Source organism: Antennarius striatus, chromosome 4 (genome assembly GCF_040054535.1).
Source record: "Antennarius striatus isolate MH-2024 chromosome 4, ASM4005453v1, whole genome shotgun sequence".
Classification (NCBI taxonomy): Eukaryota; Metazoa; Chordata; class Actinopteri; order Lophiiformes; family Antennariidae; genus Antennarius; species Antennarius striatus.
The window spans coordinates 22,210,313-22,229,227 of NC_090779.1; the positions used below are offsets into that span (position 1 = coordinate 22,210,313).

At 40.0% G+C, this 18,915-nt stretch overlaps 1 non-coding gene across 1 annotated transcript; it reads left to right on the forward strand.

The window, feature by feature from the left end:
* Nucleotides 1-10,592: 10,592 nt before the first annotated feature.
* trnat-agu (transfer RNA threonine (anticodon AGU)) lies at nucleotides 10,593-10,666 on the forward strand. The gene has a single exon. It is a non-coding gene; the product is annotated as a tRNA-Thr (tRNA).
* Nucleotides 10,667-18,915: the final 8,249 nt, after the last annotated feature.

Below are 18,915 nucleotides of genomic sequence, written 5' to 3' on the forward strand. Positions count from 1 at the left end.
GGTGCCGCGCCTCCCCTGTGATCTCATATGTTTGATTGAAAATCTGTTGGTATTCTGATGTTCTAGACATTAAACTCTGACCTTTCTCCTTGTTATCTTTAATGTCCTCTTAAATCCATCCTCATCAACTTCCAAACAAGCAGACACCTTCACAGCTCTGCTAACCCGCCTCCTTCTCTAACTGGCTAACAGATGCGACGTTCGCTTTCTATTTAAAGGCCATGAGGAGCATCATCTATTGTTTCACATGTTTTTTTTAAATTTCTATTTACGTTTACACTTATTGTTTCACATCAACCCATTTTTCATGTGTTATTCTTGGAGCTTTTGCCCGGGGGAGGGTTGTCAAGATTTGATGTGAATGACCTGTAATTATTTCAAACATATCTGTAAAACTAGAAAAAGAAAAAAAGGTGTAAATCCCAAGAACACAAATGCCACTGAAAGCATCCAAAACCCATTACAGATGGACAAACAGTCAAGGCCACTGTTGCTATGCAACAGGAATAGGACCGAAATGCATATGACAGTAGAGGCAGTAGGTGTCTATTAGTCTTGAAATGGGTCCAATTTCTCAAAATTCATTTTTTATTCATGAAGAAATTAACAATGGACAGGTCTAATTCTTTTTAGATAAATAGTAGGCTCTACGAGCCTAAAATCAGAACAGTTGCACATTCATATTTAACACAAGCTTAAAAAGACATGAAACAGTTAATAGATGTCTTAATCAGGGTCAATCACACGGAAATGGGAAGAGGATTTCGTCTAATGTCTGTAAGCCATGACATTATCACTCCATAGATTCAGATTTTACATGTTGTATGGAAATAACTCAGAAAATCTCAGACAAAGTGAACAGCTTGCTCTGATATCAGGCTTTTTGTCTTTTCTGCAGCAGTTCTTTTGTACACCTCTCAGAACATAAATCACAGAAAATCGACCAACAGGCAGGAAAGGCAAACAGACAAAGAAACTGGTTCACATGTAGAGGCTGATGAAGAAGAAGAGGAAATCAAGTCAGGGGCTTAAATTTCATACCAGTACACAACATGAACCATTTCTCCACACCACACTGGAGGTGGATATTATACACACAATGTGATCCTGTACTCTGGATCGGCTCCTGAACCTCCCTCCGGACGGAACAGGGCTCCTCTGGTTTGGGTGGGAGGAGTCCTTCATGGTCCTGCTTCCTGTTAACTTTCAGATTATACTCGTGACTTTTTAGATAAGCTCTGTGCTCAGAGTGTATTCTGTTGTACTTTCACTTACCGATCATGGGCCCCATTGCCTACGCTGGATGGTGTGAACCAGCTCCTTAAATTGGTTCATTAACACAAATAGCTGCAGAGGCCAGACTTATAAAGGAAAGCTTCAGGATTCACACTCTGATCCCAGCTGGACTTATCCATGTTGAACTCAGGGCCCGATTAGGTTCTGATAAATCAAAAACTGAGGGCCATTTCTTTGTAAAAGCTCCTCCCTCTCTCAACCAACAGTAAAAAACCATTTAGAAGAGAGGAAATCAGGATGTACCATTGTTCCTCTAGCTGTTGTTCAGAAATTAGGTTCTCTGAGTCATTACGCCCAGATAAAAACATAATATATTGGAGTTGCGGGCCTGCAGGCTGTCTTACACACATTTTTGCTTCCTGTTCGACTTCAGACAGGCGGCCGCCGCTGATCTTCTGATCAGAGACTGAACAAACGCCTGAGGGAGCAGAGCAGCTCTAACAACGTAATGTGGTTGTAATAGGGGTTCCCGTCTGGATGCAGCCAGGCTGGAGGAACTGCTGAACGCCTCGACACCCCCGATGCACCCCAGCAAGGAAATAAATGTCACAGAGGAAAAGTCAGAACATCTACAGAGTGTGTGATGTTTGTGCATTCTGACATATAAGATGGAGGCTCCTGCTGAGGCGTGGTGTTGTTGACACCGTTGGACTCACAGGGTTGACATTTTCACAATCTGCACGCAACTTGTTGATCATCCGTGATCATCCGCATGTTTCTTTGTTAACAAGACATTGTAAAAAGTTCCCAATGGATTTTGGTTAAACTGTCAGGATGGATTTAGGGCCATGACAGTGTTGGTTGGGATGGAGATGGATTTGGTTTGCAGATTCGGTTCTACAGTCTTGTGTGATCCTGGGTATTTAATCAGAAGTATTATTTCCATACTTACTCAAACCACAGGATTAAAAAAAAAGCATAGTTCCATTACATTCTGAAAGTTTTTTTTATTTTTTGCCGAGGTTGTCGTGGTGATCGGCCAGGAAGGAAGGAACAGCAAGAAAAGTAAAGGAGTATGGACGAAGAACTGGTTGAGAAGCCGTAGGTGAGAACTTCAATAAGGACTTTATCAATAATAGCATGCTGGTTACTAAAAGGCTCAAATATTTACCACTGCTTGTTGGCATCGTCTGCTTCTTCTGGACTCCTCTCTGATTGGTTCTTGTGGGGGTTTTTTGTGATGTAATCAATCAGATTTTTACTCCTAAATACCAATACCAATGAAAATTATCAGATGCTCAAGAACTGAATTTTAACGGCTCCACTACCAGATTATCTGAACCCAAAATCAAGCTCCATATTAAAGATGTATGGCAGTCTTCTGAAGATTGAACCCATGTTAATGAGAAGAAGGCATGAATTGAATGAGATCACAAGGGGAACAGATTTTTTTAGTGTGTGTTGTGTCAAACTTCTTTCTGCTTTAAGACCCGGGTCTCTTTCATGAAGTGCTCTAATCAAATAAACCAGGTTTACCTTATTGAGTCTCACTCATTTTCCCTTGATTCAATCCCCTAAATTGAATTCACCGTTGTTCATATTTAGTCACCGTGGCAACACTGACCTGACTCAGAAGAGAACACCGGCTCTCTTTTGCATCGCTTTATAATTTGACTTTATTAAACTCTATCAGTCAAAACGGGTTTAAAGAAAACTACCTCTCATCCTGAATGAGAAGTTCTTTAGGATGGAAATCATCTTTTTTTTGTGATCTTTTTTCACTGACGTCTACAGGTGACGGATGCAGACGTTAAGCAAACCAGCCAGTCCGTTTCATATGAACTTGATGCTGCTCACATCAGCTCATCGTCTTTTTGACATTTTCTGGCTCCTTCATGTTTGAATTCTTTGCAGGCTTCACATTTCCATTGATTGATTGTTGCTCTGCTTGGAGGCTGTTGGGTTAAATCAGATCGAGTGCTGGACCACAGCTAGAAGCAGATTCCATCTTCAGGATTTTTCTCTTGGATCCTGAGGTCCGCCACTCCAGATGGACAACCGAGGTCACACGGGCTCCGGTACACTCCTGTTTATTCTGCCATGTCCAGAACATAATCTACTTACTGCTATCAGTCTGATAACTAAACAAAAGCCTGTTTGATCTCGGTAGCTAAATGCTATGAAAGCTAATGTGTGCATATGTTTGTGTCCACTCTGCGCTTTTGTTCACTGGTGAATAAGTTCTGTCAACACATTTTGGAGATCAGTGTTGACACTGGGACTACAGCCAGACTTAAAATAGGTCCAGTGACGATGACCCAGACAGAAAAGACAGCTCTGACTGATTCAGTGTCTGGTGAAAACAGCTGGATCTTTGTTTACATAAAAATAAATACTTTATTGTTCTTTATTTTGTCCTACTTCAGTAGTTAAATTAACCTACTAAGCCAACAGGGCCTCTGCTGTATTCTTTGCTTTTTATAACATCACCTGAAAAGTTCTATAACCATTCATTTTAAAGATAAGTGCTCAAATGGAGACAATGTCCATAAATGAATAGCATGAGGTCACTTTCTAGCCGTCATCTTGGACTGTAATGAATCTGGCAGAGTTTAAGTAAATTAAACAACTGAATTATCTGATCATCATCTCTCAGCCTGGGTTACATGATGGACGATTATGCTCCAGATGTCCGTCGTTTCTGGCTGTGCAGCTTCGATTCTTTCAGCTTTCAGCGGAATCATCAGGTGTCACATTTCCTCAAATTTAAAGTTTCTCCTCACCTCTAATGAAATTCGACCTCCATGCTAGAACTATGAGCTGTGCTTTCTGTCAGGTCTGTGTTGACTAAGCTTTGTTCTGAGGACTCTTGTATGATTTTTTTGTTCTCATATCTCAAAACAAATGCTCAGTAAAGAAACATGAATGTCCCACATATATACTGTACTTCCCTCTTAGTTCACAGCTCATATGTTAAAAAACAACCAAGCTACAAGTCGACTGAAGTAGTTAAAAATAGGTTCAGAAAAAGAGCTAAAGAGAGATATAAAGATCCCTCCTCGTGTTTGGATGCATACAAGCACACATCTGTAAGTTTTAATTATGGGCACATCACAACAAGGTCTGAGTACTGGCCCTAGATCAGCTTCAACAGGATGTGTGATGCCACAAGTCACATCATTCAATCAGATTTACAACGAGCAAAGAGAAAAGTCACACTTTAATAATGCTTTGTTAGGCACGGCACATAAGTCATTCAAGTTTACAAAGCACAAATATTCAGCTGTTGGAACAAGAGCTGGAGGATGGAGGGGGGGGGTCGAAGGCTAAAAATTTGAAGTTATGTTTTCAGTGTGTCATCCCATGCACCGCTTCAGTTTCAACAACACACACTCAACAACAAACATGAACCTGTGTGACCTTTCAAGAGTACTACAGGTCCAGGTCCGCTCCGAGGATTATCCGTCCAACAAAACAGAACCCGGGACAGCTCTCTCTCTCTCTCTGGCACTGCGTTCTGACTGATCTGGATCTGGGGTCAACCAAGAGTTGCACCATAATGGAAAATAGTTCTGCTGTTAACACAAACTCCTCATGTTGAACACATGATTCTAGATGTGGCGCAGGCTTCCAGGGAATTATGTGGTATTGTTTACACTGTCTGGCATGTCATGTGGGCAGTAAAGGGACGTTATCATCATGCTATGCTTTGAGATCAATCCCACATTTCAATCACTGACAGTCCTGCTGCAGGCTGAAAACTATTTTCTGCTAATTCAGGTTGGATTGTGAACGCTGTCGGTGGAGGTTTGTGCCATTGGGATTCAAACATTTCTCCTAATCATGTCATGAAACCTTAAACAGTTGAGGTCACTCTGTCCATGCCTACGCTGCTCTACTGCACATGCATACTGGAGGAGACGTGAAAGTGAAATAAAATTAGTCACGTTTATAAGATCCCATCCATCCATCCTATAGATGGATGGATGGAAGCCAGTTATATAATGTTGTGTTTCTGGGGCTCTGACGGAGTTTGAGCTCTATGAAATAGCTCACATCTGCTCACAGTGTTTACGGGTATAATCCAAAGGTCTGTTTCTGAATCGCTGGCTTGTTTCTTCTTTCTGGCTCTTCGTCTTGTGCCCCGTAAAATAAGCAGAAGGATTACTGGACTTCAAAACATACGTTCAGTCAGGTTTGAAAATAATACTCACTCGTCTGAGTTCCATGTAGAAATGGTGGAGAAAGAGTAATGAGATTACAGGGTGCACATGAGTAACACGCGACCTCCTCAGGGAGGAGGAGGATATAGTGACAGTACTGTAAATATAGAAAAAAATCAAACTGCACAAAAATCTCATAAAGACCTTATACAGTATGCTCTCTATATATTACCAGAAACCAGACCAGCACTCAATATAACACAGACATCCACTCAGGTTCTTCATTAACACATGACATCACCAAACTGGCAAATATTCAATATACATTATTGGCATGTTTATTTCACTTATTAATTTATGAATGCTTTTAAGTTGAACCCACAGCACAACAGAAAATATGATACATATATTTTTCTATCTATTTGTGATCTATACAAATTATCCATTAATTGCAGATCTTGTTTTTTTTGTTGAAAAATATTATTTACTCTGTTTAAGGCAGATAGTCATATCTGCTGTTCTTTTTGTTGCTAATAGTGGAACAAGTTTCAGAATAATCTGTCAGGTAGTTTTAGTGCGATCTGGTTCTCAGACGAACAAACCAAGACAACATCAAAGGAGAAAATTCAAATCACATTCTGAGATCAAGAGCACTTCAATAAACTGCAGTACAGGAGCACACTACAGAGAAACCAATGAGCACACACACACACACACACACACACACACATCTTCATAAATGTAATTCCTTTGAAAAAAAAAAGATCAGGAGAGATCCTAAGGTGGTACAGCTGTACATTTAACGATGACTCATTCCTTATCGTTGAGTGATATAACCATTACATCACAAAAGACCTCCCTGAAGTGTCTCTAATAATGAGTACATCCATGACCTGGTGCAGGCAGATATGTTAGCAGCATGTTTGACATGAAGTTTAGGGAACATCACAACCCTATCTGCTTCTCATCTCAGAGAAATGGACTTGTTGTTGTTCTCCAAGTCCTTCTGATGATAAGCCAACAATATAATGCATCAGTGAAATGCAAATATGTCTCAGAAAAAGTTCGAGCAGCTGTATAGATTTAGACGGCTGTAGACGTCCCTCTGGTGCTTTTAAAAACCTGGAGGTTTTCACAAGAAATTGTTGTTGTCTGACCTCAGATTTGTTGATTGTTCATCACTGGAGCAGAACCAGTTCAGTGTGAACCAGTCGTCAGGATCCAATGAGTTTAAAGCATCTGTTTTCATTCAGTCTTTGTTTCTGGCTGCATTAATGATGAGCTTTGAGCTGAGTCAGGTGTTTAATGGCTTCTCATTTACAGGCACTCATGGGATCATTAGAGTGTTCATTTGTTCCTGCTAGGTGTCTAACTTTATTAATAATAAATGCTGTGTGATAAAACAGCAGAAAGCAAAGCAGACCCAGAGAGTCCATCGTCTCCCCGACCATCGGTGGATGCTCTGATTCATCCAATCTGTTTTCATTATGTTTCCATTATGAGGGTGAAGCTTGCACGTTTTAAAAATTGTGACTCATTTCTTTTTTCATTCGTCTTCACAGAGATATTTAACCATCATCATATTTCAATGGATCTGTAAGAAAAGCCTGGTTTTCCATAGAAAGCGGTGAAGATGAGTCACGATTAAGCAGTTAAATCTCAAACACAAGAAAACGGATTCTCATAATGCTCATTGCATAACTAATCTGTTTTGTTCTTTTTGTCTTACATCTGCTCAGGAAGGAATAATGTAGACACGGAGAAAAAATACAGGCTCAATTCAAGCAGCCAAAATCCATTTCAGACATAGAAATAACCTCTGGTGTAAGCCCCGCCCCTTCCTGTACAGTTATAGTTACAGATACTGAATTCAAATGGTCAAACAGATATGACTAGAGTGACATAATTCAGCCTAAAAATATGCAAAAAAACAGCACCATGATTGAAATAAACTGTGTGAAATCATGCAGATACATGAGCATATATAGTCTGGGGGGGTTTCTGTAGATTAATGCCTCAATCTGGTTCCTGTTAAAGTCATGTTACTTTATGCTAAATTCCTGTGAGTTTTTCTGAAGTCTTCCAGTGGAGGACAGTGATGACCTCGGGTCTCTGTGAGTGCTGCCATTTGTTGCACCTGAAATAAACCGTGTGGAGAGGCATCGAGCGATCAGACGCTCCGGTCGACCAGCAAACTGCAGGTGTCTGGCACGATTGGATTCTCCCCCACATCTAGCAAAGCACTGATCCTCCAGGGAATCAGTGATGACCTCAGATTTGAACATATTTCTGTTTAAAATGAAGGTTTTTCTTTTGCACGTTTGGATTGCAAACACATGCATGAGAGAGAGATGAGTTGCAGAGTGAGTTCACAAAGACAAAAAAAGTCAGTTGGCAGAAATAGGCTTTGCATAGCTGTTTATTGATCAGTGATTATCAATCCTACTGGGAAAAGTAATTATTGTGGTTTACAATTTTTATGGTTATAAGACTGTTACAATGAAACCCATGTCAGATTTCATGCGTTTCTCAAAACAATCATCAGAAAATGTATTCAGCTTTGTTGGAAAACCTCTGAAATAAAATATCTTCATGAGTCATTTAGCAGTAAAAGGTTTGAGCGACCAAACCGCTGAGAGACGAGAGCCTTCATCACATCCAGATTGTTTGTTCTTAGTCAAATTTCACTTCTGCCATCAGTCTTTGTTCTGTTCCCAGATATGTTACTAATCAGGAATGATTTGCAGTGTTTGTTTTTGTTGTTTTCTAAATTTAATACCTAATTCTAATATAAGCAATTATAATAATCGTGAAGCTTTATCTGGGCAGCGTTCCCTGGAAATGGATGTTGTTGTACGGTTACACAACTGAGCAGTCTTTTAAGCCTTCGCAAGAACAGCGGATATCCAGCCCTGGCAGCAGCAGCAGCGCAGCCCTTCAGGCTTTAAATCACACCACATGTTAAAAAGTTGTTCATCAGGCCCATGAACTGTTCTTTAAACAGTGTGTGTCATTTTCATTCAAACCATATCAAAACCACAACACAAAAACAAGAGTGTGAGGATGCATGCATGCTGCCTGTGCTAAGGGCTTTAAGGCATCAAGCTAGTAGAAATGTTACGTTCTTCTTCCATCTTAATTTTAAATTGTAAAATACAATTTATTAACAATAATAATAAAGGCAGACAATAAATAACCACAAATTCCTAAAGTGATGCTCCCAGCATGGTGTTAGCACCTTGGCTAGCAGTCTAAACGAGTTCAACTAAATCCTTGAAATTCCTGCCCATAAAAACCCAGCGCCCCGCTGGTTACCATCCTCTGGTGTGCTACACTTTTCACACCAGAGGATCGCACACTTTTTATTTGTCTTCACACCTCTGTCCTGCAGATGCACAGCTAAAAAACCTTCAGGAACTCTTTCTTTCCAATGTGCAAAACATTAGAACCTGCTGGATCCTGAGGCGCTGGCTTAGCTTCTATGTCACAATACATTTCTTTTCACTTTAACAAGCTCAGACAGTAAAATGGGGATGTTTTTGTTGCTTCGGTTGTAAAAAATTGGCATATGTGAAATAATACCTGTAGACTGCCAGGAGGTGATTTTTACATGTGCATTTTACCCACAAGATATACTCTCCCTTCTTCTGCAGTCACATCAAAGGTTGAACAAGTGGAAACGAGCCTCAGGAGATGAAATGAAAACCATCTTTTCAACCTTAGTCCCTCTTAATCCCAGTCAACATCATTACACATGAGCTGCCTCCTCCTCTATTGCTCTTCACCGCCCCACCTTCTTCATTCCACCATATTTTAAACTCATTGAGGTGATATTTGAACTCTAATGAGCCTGTACTGAAGGTTAATGTAGTTTAATTGGTTTTGAACTCCTTCTGCCTCTCAATGGCTGAGTTCATACATCATGTTGATTTGTTAATATATTGAAAGCGCGTTGACTGAATCCTGGATCCTGTCTTTGTGTTGCTCAACTCACAGCAGCACAGCAGCGATCTTGCATTGTCCTGAGGAGGTCGAAACAAAAGGTCAACGAAAGGGTCACCGTTGATCATAAATCTGTTCATCTGGAGGTAATGGTAGATGCTGCTGCTTCAGTCACGCTGAAGAGACTCGCTGAGATCTACATTCTATTTCTGACCAGATGGTGGTGATTTTTACTTTTTTCTCGCTGTGAAATGTTGAACCGGTACCAGAAATAGGAGATTTATTCATTCACATCTGCAGTGAAAACATCCTCGCCAAGTCTCTCGTAAGTTTATCGTCTCAACAGCATTTAGTGATGTTTCCTAAGACGGTTTGTACTTTAGCTTTTTTTTTTTATTATTCTCCCTGCCAGGTTTTTCTGTTATTATGTTTAGTTTTGATCAGTGGGGACAGACATTAAAATTACATCCATCTGAAGATCCCCCCTCAGCTGTCAAATAATCACATATTTCAGAAATTATGTTGGCTGAACTCACATCTCTGTGAACCATCAAGCTGATAGCATTGATAAGAAGTAACAGAGTCAGTTTACTCAATTACTGAACGAGGACCCAGTTTTAAGATACTGTAATATAAAATCTAAACAGATAAATCTGTTCCTTATACCCCAATAATTGGTTTTTATACAAAGCATTTATGCATTGCTATATACTATATTGTCTGACTTAACAGTACAGAAAATTGGGATTAGCCTTAATTAAATAATGCAGCCGCGATGTGAAACCACTCCAAACATAATATCTAATATTTCGTTAAATTTAATCTGGTAAAAGTTAAAATAACAATATGTAATTCAATAGTCATGGACCTTCGTAAATGCGTGTTGTCTGGGGAAACATCAGCAAGGAGGAGTACTCCTGTTTGCTCTTTTTGACATCAGAATTTTATGTCTTGCATCCGAACCGATATCCTCCCGGTACACAAAATGGTATGTTCTGTTCCAAACAGACAGTCCACCTTCATCACACATCATTTTAAAGGTTTTATTAAACAAAGGAAAATCAAATCATAGAAATAAAACAAATAAATGATTCAGTTAACTGCTAGCAACAAGCTGATAAAATCACAATCAAAAAATGTGGTGAAGAAATGCATAATATTATATTATTGTATTTTATAATAATAATAATTGTTCATTCAATACAATAGAATCAATGCCTGTGTTGTCATTTTAAAACAACCCAATCCACTGGCGCTGTGGCTTAGTTGGTTAAAGCGCCTGTCTAGTAAACAGGAGATCCTGGGTTCGAATCCCAGCAGTGCCTTTTGCGAATTTCCCCACTGTGGGGCAAATAAAGGATTACCTTGTCATAAATGTTAGTTTGCTAGTTACCAAACTTGTGTTGTTTTAACAGCAAAAGTTGTAAATCATATCAGCGATTATTTCTCTGTCCATTTATTGATGATCATGAGGAAACACCCACCAGTGGGGTGGAAATGGATCATGACACAATCAGTCCTGAAACAATATCTGAACTCTGCGAGGTTGTCTCCTAAACCGAGGTGATCCAGGAGGCTGAAGCTTGAACATGGGGTGTGACCTCACCTCCACAGTCAATCAGTGTGTGTCTGTGGATTACATTCACACTGTGGGATTTAGACTTGACCAGCTGTTGGAGCATCTGGAGCACCAGTGGACCCTCAGGATCCAGGAGACACCTGGGAGGAGGAGTAGGAGCCTGGAGACGCCTCGCCAGCGCCATCCACCAAACTCCTGCTGCCTCACTGCTCAGCACTGACAGGATTATTGATCGCTGTGGATTCATTCATGGTGAGCTTCTGTTTCCTGTGTAACTGCAAAGATTTGATCCTCAGGGCCCCTCGGAGAAGCTCAGCCAATCGATGCTGCCGATGCTTTCAGTGTCTGACCTTTGAGAGAAGCTAGTTCACTAGAGTCATTTCAGTTTAACAAAGTGTGAATAACTTCAGATCAGGTTGGGGCACTTTTGATGCTGGACTTCTGCTTCTGTATTTTTACAGTGTAGTATTACTATTTACTGAAGGGGAAAACATCATCCCGCAGTAGTAGGACAATGTTGGGGCTACACCTGATTATCTGCATGTGATGACTACACTGACATTGAAAGTCAACACACAACTACCCACAAACCCACCACCATCCTGCTGTTCCCACCTGCTGGTACGGTATTGACTTAGCTGTCAGTGTGATTAGACCTAAAACGGGTCTCAGCTGAGTGTGTATGTCTCAAGAAATGTCCCAGCAGACAAGCCTTATACAGATTAAAACCTCTACTTCCTGCTGTTATGTGCATTAGAAACCAGACCAGTGAGCAAACATTGGAGCATTCATGCGTTAACAAACACTGTCTCATTATAGCTATTAAATTGTGACAATTATCAAACATCTTACATCTATATGTGTCAGGCCTCAGGCCAAAGCCATTACCTCTGTGGTCCTACAGGACCTGGAATGGTGCCATTTGGGTGAATTTAGTCCAAAATAAACATGTTGAATTGAGAAATCTGTTTAAAGGTCCCATGTTATACTCTTTTTAATCAGTCTCACACAGCTGTCTAACGTCCAACTATATTCAAAATATTTTGCCCCAAACTGATCTGAGATCCTGTATTTCAGCGCTCTATCAACTGCGCTCTCGACTGTGATCAGGCTTTTTCTGAGCCTCCACCATTAAACTCCAATGAGCTCCATCTGTCATTGACTACCTTATCTGTTACACATCCCTCTCATGGAGAGGATGTGGCTAACGGTAGCATGGGCTAATGTTTAAGGTGGATGTTTTCACTGAAATTGAAATTTACACAGACCAGACCAGAGGTCTCGATCGCCACAGCAGCTGGACAGTCTGGTAAAATGATTGTGCTCTTTTTTCCACAAGAATTACAGTCTAAAGGATGGTTTGTGCTATTACTGACAATTATCATGGAATAGAATCCAGGTCTAACATGATTCATCTCCGTTAAAAAGGAAAAAGAAAATAGAACATTTGCTTTTCAAAGTCAGGAAACACTATGAAAATATCTCTAATGGAGTTTTAAGGAGGCTGGAAATATGCGACGGCCTCCTACGCCGCCTACGTTAGCACATAGGCAGCGTGCTAAATGCGAGGTAAATGTGGAATCTATTTTTATAAGAGGTATCAGACTTCAGTGGCATTTTGTGTGGATGCTGCAGCTCTCTGGGGAACCAGCTGTGTGATCCTCGACCAGAGGAAAAATGCTGCTGGCGAACGTGGACATGACCTCTCAGCGAGTGTCTTCATTATCGATTGGTGGGGATGAGTCACCTTCCTGTCCTGCAGAGCGTGGCTTTCTCCCTTAATGAAAAAGAAGAGGGGGCCTTGTAAAGCCAGTATTAAATCCTGTTCGTCTTCCTTTGGCTTCATGTTGACCACAGTAACAGCCAGCAGGAATGATTGGAATTATAATTTAAATGTTGAAATCCTCAGTGAACATTTAGGCGTCCGTCTTTAGGTTTTATATCCTTATTCTAGATAGAAGTGTGTATTCATATTTTACACATAGACTTGAGATTTTGTTTGGAGACACTTCCATCTTCCCTCAAGACAAGACATTAAATATATGTGATTTAAAATTGTGTCACACATCGATAATTTCCTTTCATCTCCAACTGGTGTCAAAACCAAAATTAAGACATCAGACCTTCCTTCTGTGTCCCACTGTTCCATCACATTCCATCATGATTTTAATTGACACCACCTTGTTATTTCTAAAAGTGAGTGGCAAACAAGTTCTAGATAAGATAAGATAAATATTATAAGACATTCATTTATTAGGCCAAAAGTGGGGACATTTCCATTATTGCAGCAGCATAAGCCTTATTAGGTAAGTTACAGAGATACAGAAGAATAAATACTGAACAAATATAGATAAATAATACAGAGTAAAGAGGTAGCACTATTTACATTAGTAGAAATTAGAAATTTGACAATTTACAAATTCACCCTGGATTTACAGATTTACACTGGGTATGCCCCTTTATCAATTTTTTTTTTCTCTTCTACAATTTACCAACATCTGTCCAGACGTGTACGCATAACACAAGAATCCACCCACTTCATCGGGACTTCTTGAATCTTGAACATAAAAAAACAACGTAACCTTTTGCTGAGATTATCTACCATGATTTCTTACCATAAATGTCTGCTTCTGTTACTGCTGTCTAGTTGAGTTTGATTTAAAATCAGATTAACTGGAAGTACAGAAATCCTACCATTAATCTTGTTGAATTAAACTCTATCTATTTTCTGACTGAAAGAATAAGAACCTTAAAGGGACGTCCAACATTTTTTTTCTAACCTCAATTCCCTTTTGCTTCAAAATGCCAAAAGAAACATTTTCCTCCTTGTTTTGTATATGCAGCAATGGCGATTTATGTGATACATAAATTTTCTAGATTCTTCTACGTATGGTGGAAAATCCACATATCACTTTTTAAGCAAGCTTTTTTGTTGAAAACCAAGCTGCCAATGGAAATTGATAAAAACATAACCTCTTTTGCAAACTTAAATGTTGTAGGAGAACTGTGATGGAGTCCCACCGAGTTCCATTCTTGGACCCCTGTTATTTTCAGAGTTTCTTTATGAATAAAAACACAAAATTATCAACTATTTATATGATGATGACACACACTAATTCCTCCTTTGACAGTGATAAAACCAATGAGTCAGAACAGGATGGCTTCATGTTTATACAGATTTCTGCAGAATTCTTGCAAAACTTTCAGCATGAATTATTTCTTACAACAATTTTCAATCACAATCTTAATTTGTTTTTCAATCACAATTTTTCTTTTCCTGTTTATTTGAGGAAAAAATCTCCAACAACTTGACTGACTGAGTCTGAAGAGTAGAAGAGTTTGATTTTAAAAATACTTACTTTTTGGTAGATAAAATTTGAATTCTGTTGAATTGAAGTTTTTTTGGTGCTATTTTAAAAGTGGACAATTTGTTTAAGCCTGATGGAGACTTTATTGTCTTTTTTGGTCTCCAGGGTGATTTCAGATGCACGCATGCATTGTAAAATTTCATGGGATCTGACTTGGTTCTGACTTGTTTACAGAGTTGCTGACCTCTCCCAACGATTCCATGAGGTGGGAGAGGTCAGGTGGAAGCAGCTGAGCTTCATCCGATGTGCTTCCAGGATATTAGAAGTGGCAGAGATGTGCTCTCTTAATCAGAGAGTGCATATTGTTGTTTCATAATTCCCCTATGAAACAACAATATGCATGCATCTGATGTTTGTTATTGGAAAGTATTATATTTTTGGATGCCCTTATTTATTACTGTTCTCATTTGTTAGTTTATTTATAATATTTTTGGATGCATATTAGACAAACTGATGCATCCAATCCCAAAACGCTTGTTCGAATAACTAGTTTATTTTTTGAACCAAGCAATAAAAATTTTCACAGCCAACTTTGAGGAATGTCTGCATCTGCTGTACATATTGTTGTTTTCTGTTTAGTCAATCTTCCTGCATCACTTTGCATCATGGGAACTTGGCTCTCGGCCTTTATTGTCCGTTAGTCCGACGTGACGTTACTGAAATCTAATCAGGCTGATGAAGCTGACCGTGCAGCTGGCAGACCTTGGAAAGCCATCCTAAAAAAAGGTTGATTGGCGCTCGCCATTCTATAAAATATTAAAAAGGGAAACTAGGGGGTGGGGGGTGGCCAGTGTAGGGTGGGGCAGGCAACACTTTGCCCTCAGGAAGATCCGCACATAGCTGAACAAAATGTACCCATTCTAAAGCGCAGAGCCTTATTGAAGATGGTTTATTTGAGTTGACAGTGATGCAGAACGTCTGCATGTAAAGGAAACTATTCTTACAAACCCACCTCCTGAGATGTCAAAGGTCATTGATGGGACCCCATCTCTGCTGCTGGAGGCAGCCATCATTCTACCCACATGGAATTTAGGTTGAGAAAAGAGACAACTTCTTGTTTTTGGAGGTGAAAATACACGAAGGAGAGCCGTTCCTATCCAGCCACTTGAGTCCCTTTTCTCTGGACCAACAGGAGGTGAGAGGAGAGGGAGAAGGGAGGAAGATGTCTTAGCACGAGCATCATAATCTAAAGCTTATTTTTATTTTTCTGAAAGTTACTTCTAGGTTAGTCAAAGAGGTTCAACCCAATCCAATGCTCTTCAGTGTGTAATCCTTGACTGCTGGTAACATAGTGGAACTGATGTCCATCGACAGGGTGGTGTTATTTCAATTTATGAGTTGAGTACCTAACGCCCCATGCACAGGTGTCGATTTCCAAAATTCAGCAGCACCAGGGATGAGTTCTGTCCCGTAAAAGGAAAGGAAATCACCCCCAGTAGTTTGTAGTCCTCTGTCGATAAATTAGAACACTGGTCACAACATCTGGAAAGGATTTCCCTGTTTCTCATCGTTAACTCTGCTGGGAACCTTTGGGTTACAGTCAGGAAAGCATAGCAGCAACCAGAGTTCCATCAGTTGTGAATCTAAGAGGTCAGAGGGAGCATTTAGACATGCAATTACTCAAAGGAATGATTTCTGTTTGATGAGTAAACGCAGACCACAAGAAAATGTTACAGGACAGTGGAGCAGCGGGGAGCTGGGGGTCTCCCAGGAGCCGATAGAGAAGCTCTCTAAGGAGATTTCTAGGGCTGAAATATTTAAAACAAAAGCGGACGCGTTGAAAAGTCTCCATGTGATGGATGAGTCTATTAAATATGACAAAAAGTTCAAGTTTTATCACTCAGGGCTTTGGGAAACATAGGTGTGTCCTCACCAACCAATGGGAGGCAAGATTACAGGAAAGATAAAGCAAATAGAAAATAAAACAAGGTGAGATTAAAAAGAAATGCTTCAGTCTGCATGAATGTGTAATGTCACCAGAGAAATAAATGTCTAGGCATGCATGGTTCCTATTTTTAAGTGTGTTAATTTTTTCTTTGATCAGTTGACTTCTGAACCGGTCGTGTCAAACGAGACGGAATCAGGATCGACATCTGAGGCTGAGGCTCTGAAAGGCAACACCATCGACATCATCCCGACCCGAAAGGCTTGTTTTTATTCTGTTCATGAATAGAAATGGATGCCATGTGTCAGTCAACGCGTGCATACCAACAACACTACCTTCTAGTGGAGGGGAGTGATGAGTCAAAACTTGTGATCGCGTACCTAGTGGAATGGTTCACTGAAAGCATCCTCCATGGAGGACAGCCATCCACCATCCTACATCCTTCATCCTCCATCATCCATCCAACCGTGACATCTAGAGGCTGCACCATTCCATGAGGAGGGGGATGACTGCTGGAATCAGTGCTGACGATACCCAGTGTTGCCCCTGATGCATTTCCTGGATCTTGAACTTGACTTAACATCACAATTCAAACACAACAACAAATTGTCTCATAAACTGTCTGATAAACAGGCTCCTAGAAATAAGCCAGCATTTATGTCAGAGCGTTCCAGGGAGGAATCCCCCTGAATATTCTCAAAGTGTTTAAGAAGATCTCCTTATTTAGCAGCAACAGCGTTTTGCAACCCATTTAACTGCTACTGGTTCTTATCACGACTCTGGACAGTCTGATCAAGAGCAGTGTGATAGCATTTTGTAAACACCATCATTCAGTTCTGAAGATGAGCTGCAGCTTGTTTCTTAAACCACCTAGCATCAGCGTTACTCCAGCCCGTCTTCATCCTGTCTGATTCCACCAACTAGAAACTCTCCAGCTCCCATCTGTAAGCGTTTAATCTGACATTGGAAGCAAACATACTCCTCCTTGACCCAGAGATCAAGAATACGAGCTAAAATGTTTATGTTTGAAACAGTTTGGAGATCTGGATTAAAAGCAGGACCATTTAAAACCTCCTTGGAGCCCCTAGATTGAGAAGAAGCAGCTCTGGTTTCATGAGCATAACCAACACAAGTAAGGTTAACTTTGTGAGAGGTCTTAGTTATGAGCTGAAGTTATTTTGGGTCATTTCAGAGCTTGAGACCTTAGTGAGAATTTTAAAAACAGAGTAATAAATAATGTTTTCTAAAATCTTTTAGGGATCTTGGTTTTTATTGAGATGTAAGCCTCTTTCATCGCCAAAACGAGTTTGACGAAAACACTGTGAAAGGATCACAGCTATTCAAAGTTGTTTTATGTTTCTCTTACCTTGCTCTTTTAGTGATAAAATCTTCTCCGGGTGATTCACTGTGAAGTTTCAGGAATGTTATAGGTTGTAAGTAGCACTAAAGGTCATGGCTGTTACGTTCTGTTAGCACGTCTCAAGCGTTTCATCCCTTCAGCTCTGATTCTGTAGATGAAGCTCAGCCCTGTGTTTCTTCACAGTCGGTATACATCCATGCTATATCCTTCCATGCATTCTCAACTCAGACCAACACCAGACAATATGAGGAAGAGGATATTTCTACATACACTTCCTCCTAGATTGCCACGTCCATAGCTAAAACTGAAGGCACCATAAAGCTGCTCCGGTTTCTTTAATTAACTTTACAACAAAACGCCTTTCTAACAAGAATGTTCTCAGCTCTCTGCTTACAAACAGCAGATGGTCAAGATAACATAGCATCATCAGCTTCCTGCTCTCATTTCCTCAGAAAGGGCAACTCCATGAGGATCATTTGAGCCCCAGTCCATTTCCCACTTCCCAGTCTAAGTATTTTAGCTGCTACTTCAAGAAAGACTTCAATTTCAGTAGTTTTTGTGTTAATTATTGGAGCTTGTGTGGAAAAAACAATTTTAGTCTTGTACCCACGTCATCAGAAGGTCTAGGGTTGATCGGTTTCTAAACTACAGTAGTCCCTTCAATTGGTCGTGGACATGGTGGAAGGTCAGTCGACTGTGAGAATCCAGAAATCTTCTGAAGGAACAGAAGATGATGAGATAAAGACAGGATTTTCTTTTTGGTGTGATCTATCCCTAGAGAAACATAGAGGAGAAATAAAACTATGCAATAACACTTATTAAGATTTAATGTAAATGTAACGGACATGGAATTTAGAAAATAAGTTAGTAGTGGTCATTAATCCAGCTGACTGCTACGCATTCTTGTCATTGTTCCCAGAGGACATCTCCTAAAGGCTTCGGCTGTTGTCTTGACTTTTCATCCAGTGTCACCAATGCCTTGAAAAACTCACTAATCTTTGCATGTGTTGATCTAAGATGTTGCACATAGTAGAATATACCTGAAGCTGACATTAGCATTTGCCTTCAAATACATACAGTATATGTCTTTGAATGTAGAAGAGATGATAGATTTTGTCCTAATGCGTCAGGAAATGTGCTAAAGAGCTCTTACTGCATTCGGGAGAAGGTTTGGACTTAGAAACTAATTTATTTCTATATCAGATCATCAAATCCAGTATGTCAGCACTGTCAAAGAAAGGTCTGCTTTTATGCAGTCGTGCCTCAGTCTCAAGGTCTAGTTGCTCAAAGCGTCTGTGGATTTTATTGCTTTTAAAGGATGAATTCAGTCTTAATCAGGATGGAGATCAGACATTCCATTTGCTTCTAAGTGAACTGATTCA